Source organism: Geospiza fortis, unplaced genomic scaffold (genome assembly GCF_000277835.1).
Source record: "Geospiza fortis unplaced genomic scaffold, GeoFor_1.0 scaffold456, whole genome shotgun sequence".
Taxonomy (NCBI): domain Eukaryota; kingdom Metazoa; phylum Chordata; class Aves; order Passeriformes; family Thraupidae; genus Geospiza; species Geospiza fortis.
Window position 1 is genome coordinate 1,309,831 of NW_005054462.1, and position 21,374 is coordinate 1,331,204.

Consider the following 21,374-nt stretch of genomic DNA (forward strand, 5'->3'; position numbering starts at 1 on the left):
ATACTATTTTCAGAATCATATTTTAAAGTATTTAAGCTAGGCTTTAATCACATAGGTGATTACCTATTAAAAGCTAGGTTACCATCAGCTGTAGAAGTTTTTTAAATTACAGTTTTTCACAGATAAGTACTGTTGGTCTCACCTGATGTGGTACTCAGTATTAGGGACTGTGCAGTCTTACCAAGTTTTCAGTCTTTCAGTATTCCAGCAGCTGACTCAGAATAAAAAAGGCATTCATTTTCTCTGTAGAACTTCAGTTTGTTTTGTAGTTCATTGCTTCCATTGACTCTGTTTGAAATGCAAATAATGACAGAAACATAGGCCAGCAGCTGCAGCTCTGAGACACTCACTCCAAATGTAAATGTGGCACACACTGGGATTAGCCCCCTGGCCTTGTGGCTTGGAGGGGTTTTGTCAGGAATAAAGCAAGCAAGAGCTCCCAGGAGCTCAGGGAGTGAGCTGGAAGGCATACTTGAAGGAAACCAAAAGTATAATTTTGACCTTTGTTACTGAAAATAAAGATTGCAAAGCTGCTCAAAGGTTTAAAGTAAACATATTTTAATTGAAAATGCCCTTTCAATAGAATTCACATTTTGATAAAATGTCTTGTTTTTCTCTATGTGCAGGATTTTTCAGATGCAAGCAAACATGTAAAATCTTACCTCTTTTTTGTTGCCCCCCACAGTTTCCAATTTGAAATGGTGTAAAAAATTAATTCCATTTAAAAGCTACCAAAAAATCATAAGACTGGCTTTATCAGGGACATTTTCACAAAGGTCTCCTTTCCCTTGGTGTATTCCAGAGTGGGGTAAAAGGAGGAAGGTCTCCACAGCTGAGGCATGAGCACTTATGCTGGCCATAAGCAGTAGTGACAGCTGTGGCCAGCTGTGCTGATACTGCCCATGTCCACTCTGCTGGGGGACTGACAGGTAGAGATTGTTCTGGATGTCTCCTTAGCCTCAGCACACCTAACGCATGCTGGGCTCACGGGCAGCTCATGCTGCTTTTGTGTTACTGTTTATATTGCATGTTTGTGTCAGTTCACTTACCTCTCATGTGAGTTCTTGTCCGTGAAGATGACAATTTGGACAGAAAGAAGGGAAGGATAAAAAAGAGAAAGGAATGAGTGAAGAAATGAGGGCAGTTTTGCAATCAGTCAGCGCAAACACATTCAACATTTTGTGATGCTGGTGGTGCAAAGGAGATAAAATTCCATGGTGTGAAGTGGGACAAGACACCTCGTCCTCATCAAAAGGTCAGAGAGCCAAACCTGCCCAGGAGATCGGGTTTCTTACTGCTTTCCTATCTCCTTCCAAGCCACCAGGAGCTGCATGTATCCAGCAGTGGATTTGGCCAAATGAAGACAGATCATTGCAAGCCATTTCAGTGGTGCAATTTGTGTGACTGGTGTTCACATCTTGGGTTTATGAACAGGAAAGATTCAAACACTGGAATTAAGTTGCTCAGAGCCAGAATTAAGATCTTTTGTGTTTCAGAAGGGTTTAGAATTTACTGCCATACAAACTGTGGAGATGTAATGCAATTTGTAATTTAAATTTAAACGAACATATTGTTTAATATATTATCTGATGGTGAGATAAGAAATTAATATTTTTCTTGGAGATGAAAATAACAGAAAGAAGGGCACTATAGAAACTCTTAAGATTGCATATGAATGAAGAATGGCATATACAGTAAGTCTGATAACAGTGGAGTAGATAGTACTCAGATACTTGAAATGGGCGAGCATAACAATGTTGGCGCAGATCGACATTCAGAGAAAATGAGAGTGAAGCACCATCTCATAGATATGTTAATACATAGGAATGTTAATACACAGAAGTCAAATGAGGGAAAAGAGAACTGCATCAGTGTAATTAGAACATAAGGTCAGACCTACTAATGGATTTTTTGCTCATGAATATATCCTTTCCACGCACTTGGTGTGCATATACAATTGATGTGACTTGAAAACTGACATAGGCTCTGAAGATATAAATGAGCCCTTAATGTTTTAAGAACTCTCCTCTGACTCTGTTGAATATGATAAGGTATTTGTGAGAGTTTCTTGCATTAAATGAAATATTGCAATGCCAATTGAATTCTCAGTGTCCCTGAGTGAGTCCCTTAATGAAAGCAATTAATAGAATTCAAAGGAGAGTTGTATGGGATGTTTTATAAATATTTTGAAATAAGACCAAACATGCTGAGTCTTTATGATATAAAGTATAAGTCCCTGTGCTTTCACCTCAGTGAACAACAGGGATTTGTTTGAAGTTGCAGATCAAGATCTAATACTCACGAACAGCAGATAGATTAAATCTATAAACAATGAGAGCTGTGCCAAAGAACATGTGGTTTTGTTTTATAACAACCGCTCCAAGGACAGTCTACAAATGTGTGTGTCAGTTTTCTGAAGATTCTTTCATATAATTTTTTTATTCTTTGGCATATAAAAGAGGAACCTTTCCCTCAGCTGTAAATGTTATTATGAGTGTTTCATTGATAAATCAAATATTAGTGTCATACCAGACAATATTTTTGCTTAGAACTTGATTGGACTATATTCCATGCTTCGTTGTCACTTAAACACAACAGCACAGGCAGTCTCTCACATTATTTGGAGAAAAGAGGCCAAAGAAGACCTGTTGGAAATCCAGCAATCTTGCTGAGACCCTCAAAGTGTGAATTAAGGGATGCTAGGGAGGGGGTCAGGGACATTGTTTTGAAATCTAAATCTGATTTATTCGTACCCTGTTAGCGATTTCCTAAAGCACTGGAAAGCATGGGTCTGGCCCAACAGGTTTTTCCAGGAAGCAATGAGGAAGTAAATTCACCTCAGCAAATCTGCTGATTGACACAGAGGCAACCTCCCTGTGGATTCCCAACGTAAACTCTCCTGAGAGTACCAAAGACCTCTCTTGTCTGGGTGGTACCTGCTGTCATCAAGGGTGATCTTACTGTGTCTGTAAAATCCCCATGGCATGCAGATGAGTAAATGGGTCTTCTTTTGGTTCTGTCCTCTTAACTGGGTGTACAAAAGCAGCTTTAGGATAAGCACTGAATGTTTCCAGTACTGCAGTCCTAGTAAAAGGTTAAATACATATATTTTTTCATTTTATCTTTCTTAGCTATGTGCAGAAAATATGTAAACCTCTTTATGGACACATACCATTTCCTACCCCATGCCTACCAGCAGTCATATTCAGTTTTAACTTTAGCATTCATAAAAAATGAATGAAATTTTGCCCAGTGACCTATTAAAAACTGAGTAGCAGCATATGGGATTTAGCCACCTGGCTAGGCTTATGTGGGCACAGCCACTGTAACCAATGGCTCTTTTTATAATCACTGGGGATTTACGTTTTGTGGGTGTTTAAAAATTGGCTGTTTCAGTGCCAGTTCTCTTGCAAATGAGGAAGGTACAGGTTATCTGGGTTGGGTGAGGTTTTCATCAGTCTAGGTAGGACTGCATAGAAGTGAGGGGAGTGGGATATGGAGCACATCCTGTGACAGTGTGTGAGCTAGAAACTGAATGACAATAATTTTATGTGTCAGCTGGGGATAAAACAAAACCTGAATAAAAACCTGTGCAGTGACTGTACTTTGAAGAAGAAGTCTCCAGAAATGGTCATGAGGTTAAGAAAGGCAGGCAATATAGAATACTCAGATAACACAGTGAATCTCACCCTTTGAGCAAAGGTGATGTTTCCTTTTGCCCTGCCACCTGTGCAGACCTAGTGCATACTCTTCACTGTAAGACAGGTAGAGTTTGAGGCACATGCATTCTGAATTTCTACAGTGCTTGACTTCACTAATGTTACTTTTGTACTTGACTTCATTTATTTTTCATGTATTCATCTGTTCTTGGAAAATACACAATGATATACCATCATATCTGAGTCACGAAGATGCTTTGCTGTTGGTTTTTCTAGAGGTCTTCTTCAAAGTATGTTGAAATGGACCTCCTTTTGTGCACGCCTATCCAAGGCCACACAGTTAAATCTTCTTAATATCCTCATGGAGTCTTGCCAGATAGTACAAAATTCTCTCTTTTGCCACTTTATATTCTGCAGAATTTTTGAGGTGAAAGCCTGCAGGAATTTCTGAGACTTAGATAAATCCTAATGTAGATTATTGATATTAGTTATTGATAGATAATTTATAATTTAAGTTTTTCCACAAAACTATTATTTATCTACCAAATTTACCACATTGTCTCATTCTCAACTATGTGAGAGCTGACCATTTTTTCAATGTTATCTGGATTTTGTCCTTTAAGAAACTCCCAAGGCCTGTTCTTTCTGCTGGCTCTTGTGTTCCCCAGTTTGGTTTTTATTGTTTGTTTGGGGTTTTTTTGTTTTGTTTTGGTTTTGGTTTTTTGTTTTGTTTGTTTGGTTTTTTGTTTTTGTTTTTGTTTTTATCAGGGAGATACATCATTAAGATAATTTCAACAGTATGACCCTTGTGGCTACAGGTGAGAGCCTTCAGACTCCAGAACTCCAAAAGAACATTTTCAGGTGCAGTCTGTGCACAGAGACAAAGGCAAAGCCTGAAGCTTGCTGGGAAGGGGCCCAAAAACTGTTAAATCCTCTGATTTAAATAGAACTTTATATCTTCAGTATCCACTCTGTATTGCTCAAGAGATACTGCTTAAATAAATATCCGTGTCCTTATGAAATCCCCATGTGGAATATGGATACAACACATCTTTTAAAACACATGAAAGGAAAGAACTGTATTTTAATTGCTGTTTGCCTGTAAAATCACATCAGCTGTATTAAAAATACTCTCCCAACACATTTATAGATTTCAATTTTGACACTTAGAAATGTGTCATCTTGGCAGTCCTTTGCTGGAGGCTACTTTGTATCAATTGACAGATGTGATTAGAAATCTGAAATTTGTTTAAAAGTTTGGTGATCACCATTCTTTGTGTTTTAACCCTAAGTTTTCTACGTTTCAGATACAGAAATGGGAGTTGCCAGAAGTAATTTTTTTCACAGCATGATGTGTCGTCTGTATGATGAAACCAGCTTTAATTATTCAGTCGGTGCTTGCAAACAGTTGCTTAGTGACTGTGTCCTTTTTGTTCAAATCTGCAGTGAAACTCATTTGTGTGCTAGGTCACTGGCTGTTTTAAGTCAGCATGACCCTGCTGATTTAGTTGATACACACTAAGAAAACCTAGTTAAAAATACCTTTGTAAATTAAATACTTATCTTCTACAATACTTACAGACAAGACAATGCTGGCCAATTAAAGTGACATCTTGTGTGTTTTTCAGTATCCTAGTTTCTCTTTTACACATGTCATTATTTTCACTGATAGTTCTCCTGAAGAGTACTTAAAATCAGCCCTGCAGCGACTTTACTTTTGGAAAGGACTAGGTGAAGCTGACCATGTAATCATTTGGTAACTCAAGAAGACAAGCCTACGTGAAGTTTGCCCTGGAAAGCATCACAATATATTAATTCATAACTAAAAAACTTTGTATTTGAACCCGTGTTTCTTTAAAAAAACCCACTTTTTCACAAAGCTCTGTTCTTCAATTAAAAATACACAAACTGAAAATAAAAACACGTGCTCTTCTCAGTGGGAGAGAAAGTGTAAGGAGACTAGAGCCATAGCAGCTTACAGATTAGTCTCCCAAGAAGAGCCTGGTGTATGCATGTGTTGTGGAAGCAGCTTTCTAGTTACCAGGCACCAGGTGGTCACCTATGGTTGATCTAAGAACCAAACACTGCCACAAATGCTATTAGTAGTGTGTAATGAGATTAATTCCCCATAGTATTTGCAATATCCTTGAGGGGTTTTTTTTTCACTGAAGCAGCACAGGGCTGATAACACCCTTTAGACAATGAAAGAGTTCAATCTTTCTTTGTTGTATGTGCATAATTCTCATTGGCATTAACAGGAGTTAAGCATGCACAAAAAGGGAAGAATAAAGCTTGGAAGTTTAAGCAATCATAGTACGATAGAGGTTTCCAAGAGTTTCACAAAGGACCAGGCCAAAATTGTATGACTATTCCTACTGCGTGATATTAAGTATTTTCAGAGACTTGTGGTTTTGAGGCATAAAAGGTGATTAGGGGCTCCAAAATAACAATGAAGATTTAGTAAAAGGTAAGAAGACTTAGCTGCAAGAGACAGAACCTAAGGCAGAGCTTGTATTTAATTAAATGTTTTGTGCTCTGTGACAGATGAGATTTTGCTTTTTTTCATTTCATTTTCAACTAGTTTTGATATGTGCTGAGCATTGTCACGGCCTGTCTGGAAGTTTGATGGATCTTTACCAGCTTAGAGAGGACATAGTTCTCCACAGCAGTTCTTGCATATACAGGTGTAAACGGTTTCACCAAGTGTGAGTTCTGTTTCCTCCTGTAAATGCTTTTTGCTTAAGCAAAAAAGATCCTCCCATTAAGGTCTGTAACAGTAGTCATCTCCTCCTCAGCTCAGAGACTGCCTGAACTATTTCTGGGAGCATCTACTTCTTCCTAAGAGAAAGATTTAACAAGTTAAACATTTGAGGATTAAAATAGGTGTTTTCAGAGCTAGATCTGTTCCTCACTCATCCTTCTGTACAGAATTTGGTATAGGGAGTTGATACAGGGCCAATCAAGAAATAAAAACATCCAAGCTGATGCTTGACTGGCCTCTGGAGTCACTCCACTATGTCATTTAGAGAGCCGGTTTTTGCTGTCACACTTGCTGGTTCATTGATTTCTGGTTTCCAAGTCCTCTGACCTCTGTTGGTGGCTGTTTTTTTTTCTTGTATCAGTGGAAATGGGCTATCACTATTTCTTGTTTATGCATTGCTTTTTGTTGTTACAGTTTCAACCACTGGTTGGTGAAATGGGAAATTTTAAGAGGTTAGGTATGAAAAGACATTGCCTGTGCAACACAGTGTTTGAATATGGGTTTGTATTTCCTGAAGATACATGCTGGCTTTCTGGTTTTGATAAACAAAAAGCGTCTCCCTGTTTTTGATAATCTAATTAGAAGATAGTATTATCTTTTTCTGCTTTATAATGTAGTTCAATTGGTTGTACTTAAGCACATCATCCAAAAAAATTAAAGGCCGAAGACTGGAGGGACTATTTTATGGCTTGTTTTAATTCCAGAAATGAAACCCAGAAGAATGTTCCCTTTGTGCTGAAACAGGTGTGCCTTCTCATTTTCTTCTCTGTAAAATCTACCATTAATTAATAGTATTTGCCTGTATTGTACATGGAGGTAATCGATTTCATATTATATTTGCAGTTTGTATAAAACCATCACAGTGAAGAATTGCGCACGTGCAGTAAAGAATCAGTGGAGGAAGGGGTTTGGAGGTTTTTAAGAGGCTGTCTCTTGTCTCTACCTTGGGGTGGAACAGTTGCTCTGCTCTTTCAGACCAGGAAAGCATTTGCTGCTAGAAAGGAACAGTGAATTTAATCCAGAAATTGATTAGCAACACTGTTTATATGTAAAGCAGAATAAAAGCTTTGGGCAAGTTTTGCTATGAAGCTGGGAAGCCGGGTGGTTGCCAGGGGAAAAGCTTATACCTAGTTCTCATTAAAGGCTTACAAACAGAGCATCATCTTGTTGTATTTTGTAGTGGTTGCAGAGACTCAGGGATATTCCACAGCTGGTGAATTAGCTGATAGTAAGGCTACATTCAATAGAATTCCAGTTTCCTAAAATGCACAAAAATAAACCCAAGTATTAAAAAAATACAACTTTTCCTCTGTAATACAGCTGTGATGATTCTATGATTTGTTCATGGAGTAGCAGTAAAGCTGTGATGTTACTTGAGGGACAAGAACTTCACAGTTCTTCAAAGAGCTCCAGTAGGTAAATTATGTTTAAGGAGATATTTTGACAAACAATGTAGGGGTTTTCTGGTACATAATAATCATTACAGTACAGGGATCAAGGGTGGATTATTAACTGTGGGGTTTTTTCCCAGGAAAATATACTGATTCCCAGACCATAGGAAAATTCGAACAGAAGTGATCTTAATATACTGCAAAGTAAAGTGTCTAATCTGCAGTGCAAGGCTCCTGGAACAGCTATAGTGCTTGCAAACAGAATCTGTCATTCATTATTCATGGGCTGTCAAGGTGAGGAAATCCTCTCTGATTTGAACTAGGAGGAAGAATAAAAATTGTATCTAAACTAGAAATTTTAATAAATACATGGCAAAGAAAATGTGCTCTAGGGAAGGGATGGATTCCCTATGTGTGACACCCTTATAGGTTGTATTGACTTGTCAGATTTTCAACAGGAATGGCAGATGAACTTAAAACTTAATTGCATGTAAGGTAATGATACCAAGACCCAGAAATATTCTCGAGAGGATTCTAATTGGAGCTTTGGGTTTGGCTTCAGCTGCTATAGTGATGAAAACCCATTAGTAAGAAGGCCGCAGCAATTTAGAAGCATTAACAGAAACCTTCTGAAGTGATCAAAATTCAGATACTTCTCCCTAAGGAGATGCAAAAGACTGAAAATGTACTCAGATAGAGATGTCTGGGAAGAGGAAAGGCAAACTTCTGAAATAATTTTTTTCTGAAATACTTATTTCAGTATTTATTCCTTTGCAACACATTTTAAATTTACGTCATAGTTTCCCTGATGCTGCTGTGCTCCATTTTCCTTATGAAAGTGGGAGTTGCGGTGAAGTGCAAGGAAGCATCTGCAGAGTGTGCTGCAGAGGAACGGAAAAACCTTCCCTCCCCTGGCAGTCAGGATGTTGTGGGCTGAACAGTACAGCCAGGCACTGCAGCGCAGAGAAGTAAAGGGAAAGGATGTAAAAAGAAAATATTTTAGTAATGGCAAGATTTGAAAGGAAATAAAGTAAATTTAATCGAGGTTGTTGAGTATTCTTTTGAAATATAGGAAGGGTCTTGGCTATTTGGTTAAATACCACTAAGGAGAGCCATAATTGTGGATATTTCCTAGCTTGATTTCAAAAGCAGATCTTTATAATGAAAGAACCATTTCCATTCCTCAGTGGCAATATTCCTATGGAGTGCACTTGGATTTGAGGTAGATGCTAAGCTACTTAATGGAGATTGGCATAATCGTACTTTGTTTTAAGAAGTAATTAAAATAAGTCTGCTAGTTTTGTTGGTTGGGTTTGTTTTTTTCCCCACAAAAAGCAGCCCTTGGAAAATGTGCCAGGCATGTTTGGTGGAAAAAAACTTGCTGAGCACCTCTAACAGCCCAGTAAGCAGTTTTCTCTGTAATGTGAATATATTGGTCACTTGGTATAACAAAAGTACACTTATGCTTCTAACCAGTCCTGTGAATTATGAAATATGATGTGTTCAATAAACCATGAAGTATGAGATAGTGGTATTGAGAAAGAAGTAGCATTTTTCCTAAATAAGGTTTTATTTGGATATTTGACAATTGAGATGTGAGAGATACCTTTTCTGAATAACTGACCAAAGTTAAATATTGCATTGCAGTAACTATTTTAAATAAATTATACTGGGAAGTGGTTTGCTCTGCTCAGGATAATTTTAATTCCTAGGTCCAAGATGTTTTCCAGAATTCAAAGAAGAAATTTTCCTTCATTCTAGACAGAGAGGGCTGTGGAAGAGGTCTGATGTTGTGCACCTCTCCTTCTCTCCCTGGTTAGTAACCCTCCCAAATGCAGTTTCAGTTGAGGACTTCTATTGACCTTCAGGACTCATGAGTCAGCTCTGCATTACTGCAGTCTCCCATCACAGTGTGTATTGGCTGCCAGTTTCTGTGCAGTGCTAGGGCACTGTTCTGTGCTGCTGAAAAATAAATCTCCAGACCAGCTCTGCAGTGCATCCTAGAGCAACGCTATTTTCTATGTAATTCAGATTTAAGGATAGGAGAGAGATTAATGAGAGACAATGAAAAAGCCTAAAAATATAGGGCTGACCGTGATATATATGCCATTAATTTATTATCTTGCTCTTAAGAGCTTCTTAAGGTTATTACTTCTGTAATCTCGAGATATGTAACTCAAGACAAATGCTCAGAGAGAATCTGACTTTTACCTACCTGCCTGCCTCTATTTTGTGACATGCAGAATCTGCAAGAGGAAAAGATGAAACTGCTTGGGTTTTGTCTAGATAGTCCCAAACAAATTCCTTGCAAAGTTCATTGGATGTTGTTTTCTGTTGCCGTTTGAAGCTAGGGTTTCAAGGTCTGCAGTGATTACATTGTTAGTGTTAAATAATATCAATATCTTAACAGTCAGGGAAGTAGTTTATAGAAGAATTTCAGCTCTGGAAAATAGCTAACAGGGTCCATTAAATAAAAAATCCATTATGTGTAGCTTAGCTTTTAAAATAGTCAGTATTCTCGAAAACACGAAATTGTGACGCACTTGCAGAGCCAAAAGGATTGTCTAGCTACAACACTCGAGCTGGCTTCTAAAGCTTCGTGTTTCTGTTTCCATATGACCTTGGAAATTGTTTCCCTACATGTGTTTTATGGGATTAAAATTCTGTCACACTTATCAGATCTGTTCTAAAGATAAAATAAATTGTAGTTGTTTAGAGATCGCAGTGTCTACAGAGTTTTATTTACAAAACCAGTATGTGGAAATATTCTACAACACAATTAAGATATATATTTCAGGAAGCCGCTCTGAAACTGTGAATATTTTGGAGGAAGATCTTTAATTATGTGGAGCATTAATAAGTGCTATATGTTGACTTGAAAATAATGGAAAATGCTCTATAATTCATACAGAAAGGATCAAAGGGCAAACCAGTTATGAATTGAGCAGGTTTCTAGCATCTCTGAAACTGCACATTTCAAGGTTGGAGGCGTGATTCATGAGGGAGATAGTGGCTTCAGGTAAATGAATTTGTGGTGAAAGCCCATGTCAGACACTTGAGTTGGAAAGGGGTGTTGTCTACTCAAAGCTACACTGACTACATGATGTTGGTTAAGGCAGTTCTTGACTAGGAACATTGCATAGCCCTCTAATAAACACCCATTACTCTTCCCTTTCTGCCCTGATGTCGAACTACTCTGTTCTCTAAACACTCCTCTTTTTTCCTCTTTCTGTAATCACAGAAGATAATTTCTTGGAGTAGGATCATAGAGCTGCAGGCTCCTTTTGGAAAGCATAATTCCAGGTGTTCCAGTTCATATTGATGTCCTGTGCTTGCTATCCTCTTGTTGAAATCACAGTGCTGCTAAATACTTGTGTACAAGGCTACTGGGATTTAAGCTTTACTTGTCATGTGAATTGTACATTACACAGGTCAATGGAAGAAGAGAAATTACAGAGTTCAGAGACAGCCATGAAAGGCCGTGGCATCATGTGAGAAAGGAAAGACTATTGCCAGGGATCTGTTGTCTCTACAACTGGTTAGGATATTGCATAGTTTCCCCAGAAAGATAAAATCTTAAGTATTGGGAATAATTGGTTGTCACAGGATAGATCAGGAATGTTTGATTTCCTAATCCAAGAAGTACTCCAACAATCAAAGATTGCTGCTCATTTCGCAAAGAGGCTGGTCTTTTTTTCCATTGGTAATGAATTTTAATGCTCCACAGCAGTAACTTGTCGCTGAATTAATTGAATAAATTGATGCTGTTGACTGACTATTTAGTATATTTTTTCTTAAGCAAAGTTGAGGGCGAACCCACTTATTGGGCATTGGATTCCACTACTGTTGCAAGTGCAGCATATAAACAGCAAGTGGGGTTTTTTTGACTCCGATTTTATTGAGGTCTTCAGAAGTATTGGTTTTAAATTTCACTTCTTTCCAGAGACTCAGTGAAATCAATAATGAAATCCCTAGGCTACGTGGTTCAGTTTTCTCTCTTTTGGGAGATAAATCTATTTTAGTAGCCATTAAAATTATAATATGTAAACTTTTCTTGTAATTTTACTCAGATTTATTTGCTTCAACTTTTCAGGGTAGTCCTTGATTTTTAATGCTTTAGAAGTCCACAGTGTCCTGAAATTGTCAAATATCAAGAATTATGTAAGAAATACCATTTCCTGAAGGTGAGAAATGAGAGTTGAGAGTACTAATTTGCCCAACACTAACAGGTGGGAGTGAAAGGGCAGTTTGCTTCTACTTGATAAATTTTGACAGATTAGATGTCACACAAAGTTGGCAGACATGGAAGAAATCAATATTTAGTGTGGAAAGATGATACAATTAGTCTGTTGATCAACAGGGTGTGAAAAGGGTGATGAAATGTCTTGGATTAATTTCAGGGTATTTCAGGCAGAATGGTCTCAGAGCAGTGAGGTCCCTGCAATCGCTTGTAGGTCTTGCAACAGCTCCTAGCACAGCTCAGTTCATAAGTCTGCAAGTATTAGAGATTAAAGTTTGAGGCAGAAAATATGAATCCAGCTCTGAAAATTAGGGCCAACAGGTCGACTTGCATTCTCTCACTGCTGTCTAAGAGTCCTGAGCAAGGATTGTTTAACTGGGTTTGAGTACAGTAACTGGAGGCTGAATCTTGCACTCACTGTTCAGACTGCATAATCATCTTCTGTCTAGCCTCCCACTTTCAGGACTCTATTATTATCTGGAGGTATAAACCTTAAAGAGATCTGACAGATAAGGACTTACCCAAAACCAAAAGTGAAATTGTATGCAATGGGCTTTATTTCATTGAATAAATATGAGCTTAAAAATGAAGAAATACAATACAGGAGGATGCAGGACATTGCCTCTCAGGACTTGTAGTTAATAAATTGTTCCAAGTCAGACGTGGGTAGGAAGAGTGTTTAACTATCATCACCAGGCTGCAGCTGAACCAAATAAAATTCAAACATCAATTCCATTTATGTGGGGAGAGGGAGAAAATAAACTAGAGATTTATGCTTTCTGGACAGTCACAACACAGTTCAGCATTCCAGCTGATCAAATGCAAGAAAGATTAACCTAACTTTGCAGAGATAACACGTAATTCCCTATAAAAACCATGTAACATTCGATATGAATCTGAACCTACCATCATGTCCAGGGCAAGTGGGTTTAAATGATGGCAAGGAAAATAGTCACATTTTGCAGTTAGTGTCATTCTTCCAAATCTTTGTCTCCTTAGAGGTCTCAGCAATTTTAACTCATTATTAGATTTGTTCACAGCTGTCACATCAGCTCGGCATCCTAGCAGGATTTTATTTTCACCTAGAAATGTGTAAAATATTCTGATATTCATACATTTATAGGAGTTATAGCTGGAAAAAAATTATTATACCTTCCTTGATGACAGCCTAAATTTAAGAAGCCATTGGGCTGAATTGAGCCCTGGAGGCAGTGAATCCATCTTCTCTGGCATAAATGAAGTTATGCCTGTGTTATGCATGCCCCATTGGGTCAGCTAGTAACAAGACTGAATGATTACCCTCCAGAGGCCCTGGCATCACCTGCAGGGCTTTCAGACCATTTCTGGAAGGAGCTTTCTGAAGTCTGTTTCTTTATCAGGTCTGCAAATCATTTTCTTCTTACTTGCAGATACAGAACTCCGAAGTTTTACAGCGTCAGAATTTGCCTTGGTGACTCTGTAAAATCACTACCTTTCTCAGTGCTGGAAACTTCCCCATTTCTCCAGCTTGCAGTTTAGTTCAGCAGGAAGCTTAGCGTGCTTTGGTATCCCTATCTCAACAAAGAAGGTGAAGAGGATGGAGTGCTCCATATCATTTATGCAAGATTTCTTCAGATAATTGATAGTCTGCTACAAAAGGGTATCTTCTTACTTTCTCTGTGGTCTGAAATTGTTGTTGCAATGTAGTGCCTCCAGGCAGATAGGATATTTGGGGTTGGTCACAATTACAGTATTATTTGACAATTTATACCCCTTGATCTTTGCATTGAAAACAAGGAAAAATAGATTTGTTCAGTTAGTACAAGACATAGCAACCATCAGATGATCAGTTGTCCAGACTCTGAGTGCTCTGTTGATAATATAGAACAACCACAAAGAGCCCAAAGTTAATATATCTGATTTTGCAGAACAAATTTGAAGTCCAGACTAGAAATAGCAGATGAAGTGGAGAGCAGTTTGAAGTTACTTAAAATGTATGAGTTATTAGATTACTGTGCTAGGGATATGATAACCTTCCAATAACCTTCATTAGACATGGTAAATCTGAAACAGATTGCAGTTGAGATGATTCTTGAACATCAGTTATTGCTTCCCAGCACAATGGCTGACAAGCTCCAATACTGTTTTTCAAGAGGCTAAGCTTCCCTTAGAATTTTAGGGATGGATGTTTTATGGTTCATTTTGGAGAATTTCTCCCCTCAATGTCTGGGAATTCCCCCACAAGACCAGGTGCAGCTGGGGGTACCTGGGCATTGGAGCTCTTTACGAGTGCAGAGCAGTGCAGGTTTCTGGCTGCAGAGAGGTCACTGCATATTCACGGTGTGTGGGAGGCTCCCTCAGCCAGCCTTGCAGGCTCTGCCATCTGCTCATGCCACCCAGCACGGTGGCTGACGTCACACTGCCACCGTCATGTCTTCTGGCAGTGAAACGAGACTTTGGAGTTCTTTACAATGAGAAACAAGAGATGTTTAAAGTTGCCAGAGAAATGTGTTTGAATGCCAGATCAGGTTACCATTTTCAGGGAGAAGACATACTTCCAGGGAGAATAATCCTTGCACCCTTTCTGCCAAGAATGACCGCAGGAAGGATTTGCCTGCTTCCTCTGTGTTTACTTTGTGCAGGAATTGTGTTGATGGGGAGTAAGTGAATGTTGATTTCTACCCAGAGTGGCAGGAGGAGCTGGTGGAAACCCCTCTATTGAGTAGCCTGCTACAGCAGGCACACCCATGGCCTGGGCTGCACAGGCATGCCCAGGAAAAGTGTGTCAGTAGAGATGCTTGGTTAAACAAAACTTGAATGAGGACTTGATTTATTTCCATTGCCATTCATTTGCACTTTGTGTTTGCACAAATTTACATAGTTACTGTTAAAAATGTCCCTCATGTTCATGCTGCTTGATTGGCCTGAAAAACTTGACTTGACTTCAAGTTAAGAAAATTGTTCTGCCACTTTTCCAGGGAACATGACTAACACCAGCCCCATCTCAATAATCACACAATAGATTTCATTGATATTTGGATGAGTAGGGGGGCATAAGGATCCTATGGCCATAGAAACTGGGTTAATGAGTGCAATTTTAAGCAAATTTCATACACTATTTACTTCTCTCTGTTCTTGTTCTGAATCAAACAGCTGCCAGACTCTTTGCTCATATCAGTTTTTAATTTGAAGCTTTAATTAATAAAGTGAAAAGATAGGCAGATACTTGGATCTCTTCCAAACACAAATAATATTTATATATTAAAGTCTTTAGAAGGGGCTTTGACTTGCTTCCTAGAAACTATAGGCAGGTAAAATCCATCTACCCAACCACTTCTGTACAATGTGGGTTTCTTCCTTTTTTCCTCTGTTAAATCACAGAAATTATCTGTCGTGTGTAGAGAACAGCTGCAAAAACCCAGTAAAGGAACCCCAGATGTACACAAGTTTCAGGTTCTCCCACTCCCATCTGTAATTTAATAAGTCACAGTCTCATGCCAGTTTATGAGGTGCTGTTTCTGCTTTCTGCTCTCACACTGTGATAGTTAATTTCTGTCTGATAAAACCATTCCCATGGGAATGAGCTGAGCATCTCAGGATATCAATCTGGGCAGCAAGCCTGCATTACTCTTACAAAATTGCGAATAGTTTTTTAAAGTCTCCCCTGTTTGTCAAGCAGTGACATGGGACCATGTTACTGACATCTGCAAGTAGCTGCAAACTTCCCAGATGTTCCTGGGACGGGAGCCCTCATAGTGACTCACACCCTGCCAGCGCTGGGTCCCCACCCTGTGTGGTAATCAGTAACATGTTTATCCCAAGGAGCTGAAGAGAGAGACAGTCACACGTGCATCTCTGAGTGGGCACCATGCACGTGGCGCAGACAACTTGCCTGCCCCTGGAGATCAGTCTCAGGGCCCAGGAACTCACACAAGGACCAGAGCAGGGTGTCTGGTAGGGTGTAAGTAACCACCACTGGTATTGGTCAGCGGGAGTTGTGACTCCTCAGGTAAAATCCTTCCTAGCTACACAGACACACGACTTGGAGCAGCTTCAGTTAAGTCCAAAGTATGTGCTTTGAGCCCAATGAAAACTGTGCTAACTTTTGTCTAACTGTGCTAATTTTTGTCTAACTTTGCATGTGGCTAATGGCATTTCTTTTCTACCCGTGTTTAATGTGTTCATGTTTAGTGGTACATGAGCCTTAGTCTAGTCTGAAGCAAAGTGTGTGCTCAGTGTCACCAACTATTACGCAAGAAATTTCAGTGTCTCCTAAAGGGTTCCTTTCCTTTCCTTAATGATAACATTCAATAAACTCTGCCTAATCTCCTAATTTAAGGGAAATCTGACAAACAACTAAAATATCAGAGCACAGAGCATCTTCTGAAGGAGTCTGCGGTAACAGAACCATCTGGATGTTTTATTGACTGCAGCTTTATATGTGCACTTCTGATAGGCAAGGAAGCAAAACTAAAAATAAAATTAATTGCAAAGGGTAATATCAGAACTGGATGTTGCAGAGGGAGTGAAACTTGCCCTCTTCCCCTTTTGTAATATATAATTTGGATCCTTCTTTCAAGGAAGCATAGCAGAAAGAATGTATGTTAAGAAAACTAGGTTTCTTCAAACTAAGTAGATATTTGTCCCTAAGTTTCTAGGCACTGTCACGCACAAGAGAATAGATCACAACCCTATCTCACATTTTACTTGAGAACAGCATTTCCCTTCTCCATCACTTTCTGTCATTTGGTTGTACACTCACATGCTTATAAATGTAGAGATTCCTCAGAGCAGCAGCACAGACAGATGCAGCACAGTGGGAGCTCAGGGGGCAAGGAGGAGGAGGAAGGCAAGACTGGTACAGGCAGATCAGGGAGGAAGGAAGAGGGCATCACTGGGGCAGGTAGGGCAGCACCAATCCTGCCCCAACCAGAGACATGGTGGGAATGTCTGGCTGCCCTTTCTCTCACAAAATGCTCTCAGGCATGTGTAGGTCCTTTCAGCCTGACTGTCCTCAATCTTGTTAATTTACGTCTCTTTACAGGGGAGGTTTTCTAAGTTGGCAAATAGGTCTGTGTCCCATACTCCCTTTTAAGCCTAATTAATTATTTGAATTGATTAATACTGCGCCAAGCAGTTTGCTCTGAAGGGATGGCTCTTCTGGTTTTTTGGACTAATTACCAGTCTGGATTTCTGAATGACAATCCAGTGCTAATTAATCTCACTGCAATTCTCACAGAGAGAGACCCTGATAAGAACTTGCCAATTAACATAAGCAGGGGGGGAGGTCGGAAATCAACAGTCCTATTTAGTTTTTCTGGCATTCACTCCCAGTCAGATGAATATCACTATTTAATACAGAGACAGAGTTAGTATGAAAGCCAGGCAGTGAGGCTGCTCCCAACTTGCCCAGACTATACTAATTCAGGATCTAAATGTTATTTTTATGCCCTGTCACTGTTTTTGCTTGACATTGCTTGCTACAGCTTTTGTAAGCAGGAGTGAGATAAAGTAGGGCGGCATGGCAAATGTCTAACCATCCCCACAGGGAACTTTTTGCAGTGGCCCAGTGTTAATCAATACCAGTGGAAGGCTGAAGGGAGCATTTTGGCAGCATGGGTTCTAGTTTTCACTTGATTTGTCAGGGCCAGATGCTCAGCTGATGATGGTTACTCCCTTACCTGCACCAGCTCTGTGAGAACAAGGTGAGTTATGGGTAGTCCTTCAGACAAGTCAGCCACAGGGCTGTCACACAATGAGATACACAGCAAACTCTTGCAAAGTCCTGGTCTATACCGCGACGGTTGAATTTAATTTTTCTTTTTTCCTCTCTGCACTTGCAGGTCAGAAGATTCTTCACCACAGAAGTGATGTCTTAGAAACTGTAGTCCTCATCAATCCCTCAGATGAAGCAGTTAGTACTGAGGTAAGTAAGAAATAATTTGTTGAGCATGTCATGAAAGCTCCACTAAGTGGGCATGATGAGGGCACTGAGGCAGATGTAGTTGAGGTGATTATGGAGCATCAGTCACTGCCTGCCAGCTTAGAGGCCGACAAACTCAAATACTATTTTTCAAAGTCGTAGCAGACGATTAGAGCAGGTCCTGACTGTGAATGAAAGGGTATATTTGGAATAAATGTTATGAAAAATGTCACCCATCCCTTGATCTTTTTCTGGTTTTCCAGACTCCTAACAATTTGTCAGAAGCATGGGACAGAAACACGCCTCTGATCCCAGCATTCCTTTTCTCATAATGCATCAAATTCTCTTCTTGTTGGAGTGGAGGCAGCTGTGGTTAAGCTTTTGTTTTGCTTTGCCATTGTTTGGTAGCTCTAGGTGCCTATTTTACGTATGAAGAAAGTGTCTAAAGATGCCCAGGGTCAAATTTGGGTCTGAGAGAATTACCAGCTATGTGGTGGTGACTCTAGCTTGATCCATCTGTCCTTCAAAAAACACGTGACATGATTAGTGAACCCTGGAGAGTGCCCATACGAGGACTGCCAATTCCTTATTAACTCAGCAGAGTCAAAGAACTGATTGTGTAGCTCAAAGACAAAATTGATTCATTTAGCTAGTGAGAAGGTTGAAATAATAGGGATAATTGCATTGCTGGTCTGCGCTGGGAAGCGCTGCCACAGTCTAATTTCTTTTGGGAGATAAAGCAGTTCTGCTGGTGGTCACTGGTGAAAAAACTGTTTTGCTGTCAATTGTTAAATGATGTTGAACACAAACAGAAGAAAGGACTCCAAAACAAATGAAGTTTCTGAACCTGTAGAAGTTAAAAAGCCACCTTAGTCAATGGGAACTTATTTACTAAAATACAGTGCATGAAAATTTTTTACAAGCCATTAGAGGTGCTTGGTAGGGACAGGGGGGTCACCAGGAAAGCAACTCTATGGATTCATTCTGAGTAAAAAGCCATCAAGTGTGTGCATGTGTGAAGGGGTGGAAGAGACAAAAAACTGCCAAAAGCTGGGAAATGCTATTTCTGTTACTGCTGCTTGTCATTCCTTTGGTGGATGACTACATAGAAGAACATGATCTACACCCATTAATGATTTCTGAACCCTGGGCTTACTCCATTGGCTCTGGAAGATGTTTGGGCGTGTTACTGTAAACTTCATCTCACAAAACTGTGGGAGGTGATCTTTGCTTTCATCCTGCCTAACTGGCCCCAGTCAGGCAGATGAGAATTAATTTGGCTGGCTAAGCAAGGCTCTGAATAGACACAATTCAGAAAGAGACCATCAAAAAGAGGTGGCAGAATTAAATCAGACGTTGGAGTAGACATTCTCTGTTTACTATGGCAAATAGAACTTAATTTCATATATCAGAGATTTCCAGGGTGGGTCTGGGGGAGACAGAGATATACCATCTGAAGCTCTGACTTCACCAGAAGAGGAACTGGAATCTATTCACTCAGGGGAAAAAAACCACACAAAGAAGCAAAAGACAAACCAAAGTAAAACAACAGCATAAAAAAGAAAACCAAGCCAAAGAAGCAAACAAACAAAAAAAATTAGAAAGAAATACAATATACTTGGTAACCTGGTGGTAGTCCACATATGATGGTGCCCAAAGCTGTTGTCATGTCCTGTCAGATGCCAAACACCTCCCATAAGAAAGAGGCCCAAAGAGAGAGATATTGTTTTTTCCTGAAGAAAACCCTGATGAACATTTACTTCCTTTTTAGGAAGTCTCCACTCCATTGCTTTAATGTTCCAGTGACCGTACCATGTCATATGTACCATATCATGGGAAACCACTGATCTGCTGATGTGCTGGTCTCTGTTCACACTCCATCTTAATCCCCGTTTTGACTGAGCCTACATCTTGCTGTGCACTTCCTTCAACAAGTTCTGAACTTTAAGCAGCAGTTAAACTAAACAGAATCATCCCCTTGCAGTATTTCTTCTAAAATTAAGTGGTCTTGAAATCAGGAGACAAATTTCTGGTCATTCTTCAAAAAACCTTATTTGTGCCCAGACACAGAATTTATGTGTCTCTTAATGTCCTCCATGTGTACACATTATGATCTGTAATCTGCAAATATTTATTTACTTACTTTCTTGGCATAGTTTGCTAGCTCTGAAGAATGTGTTTTATTGTCAATAAAATTGAAGGGGAATTATATGACAGTCAGATATCAGTGATTTCAGTGATTGACAAGTCAGGAAGTAGTTTTACTGTTGGAAAACCTGATGAGTTTACACAAAAGTCAGACGGATAAGCACTGCCGGCAGCAACAAAAGAAAACTTAGAAGAGGAAGCCAGTTCTGATACAGTTTTAACAGAGAGAAAACAGAGAAGATTTGAGTAATGCACATCAGACAAATGTTTTCACTTATCTATGTTTTTGTCTGAAATAGATATATATACATTATATTTCTGAATATGTAATTATTTAGTGCAACTAGTGGCACACCAGCACTAGTCCCATGTTTAATTAAAGGAACTTTCTGCTGCTCAGTATCAGGGTCATTTATTTAATAAAATAAGAGTGAAGACATCGTAGAATTGGGATTTTCTTTGAGATACATACTCTCCAATGTGTGTTTTCTTGTTGTACTGGAAAAGTGAGTGGTTCAGCAATTGATTGCTTAACAATCAATATAAACCTTGGAAAGAATATCTTGCTAGGAGAGCTGAGTTGATTGTGTCATCTCCATGGAGATGGAGCTTGGGTGCATTATCATGTGGAGCTGTCCCAGATGGACTCTGCTCATTTGCTCAATTAGTTTAATATGTGGATAGCCTTGTTCTGAAATCACTGTTCTGGTTTGATTTAATTCTTCCTTGATAGGGGAATTAGTGCACTTAAAATTTGTATCTTACCATAGACTGAATTGGTATTTCAGTGTTGGGTGAGACTTTTGAAGTATTTGCAAAGCATTTACTCAACAATATAGAATCTTACAGAGATTCTGTTTAGTTTTCTTCCTAAATTTAGAATATATGGCTTTCTCTTAGCATGCACATAAATCACCCCCTTGGGAATGGTAAGCAAGAGCAATTAGTAGCTGTAGTGAGGGTCAAGTAAAGTAACAAGCATATGCTCTTAAATAGTTTACCAATGTTGTCCTGATACAATTCTGTAAAAGTATACCAAGAACTATACTATGAATAAGTTTGTTGCTAAAATAATGTTTTCTTCATTCAAGTTGTATTCTGTTCTGCTCCTTGCTGTTTTTTTCATGTCATTAATTTGGTTTATTCTTCAGACCTTCTTTCTAACTCCATCTTGCCCCTCCTTTTTTTCATGTTTTCCCCTTTCTCATTGTCTGTTGTAAGCAGCAGTATAACTCCATAATGTTTTGGGAGTCCTGTTCCAGAGACTGGTTGT

The 21,374-nt window shown here is 39.2% G+C and overlaps 1 protein-coding gene across 1 annotated transcript in view; it reads left to right on the top strand.

Annotated features, from left to right (window-relative positions):
* The window catches only part of MAP1B (microtubule associated protein 1B), a 66,413-nt gene that overhangs the window by 22,872 nt on the left and 22,167 nt on the right, over nucleotides 1–21,374 (top strand). The window contains 1 exon segment of the mRNA XM_014309883.1: nucleotides 17,874–17,956. The gene's annotated coding sequence lies outside the window, so the exon portion shown is untranslated.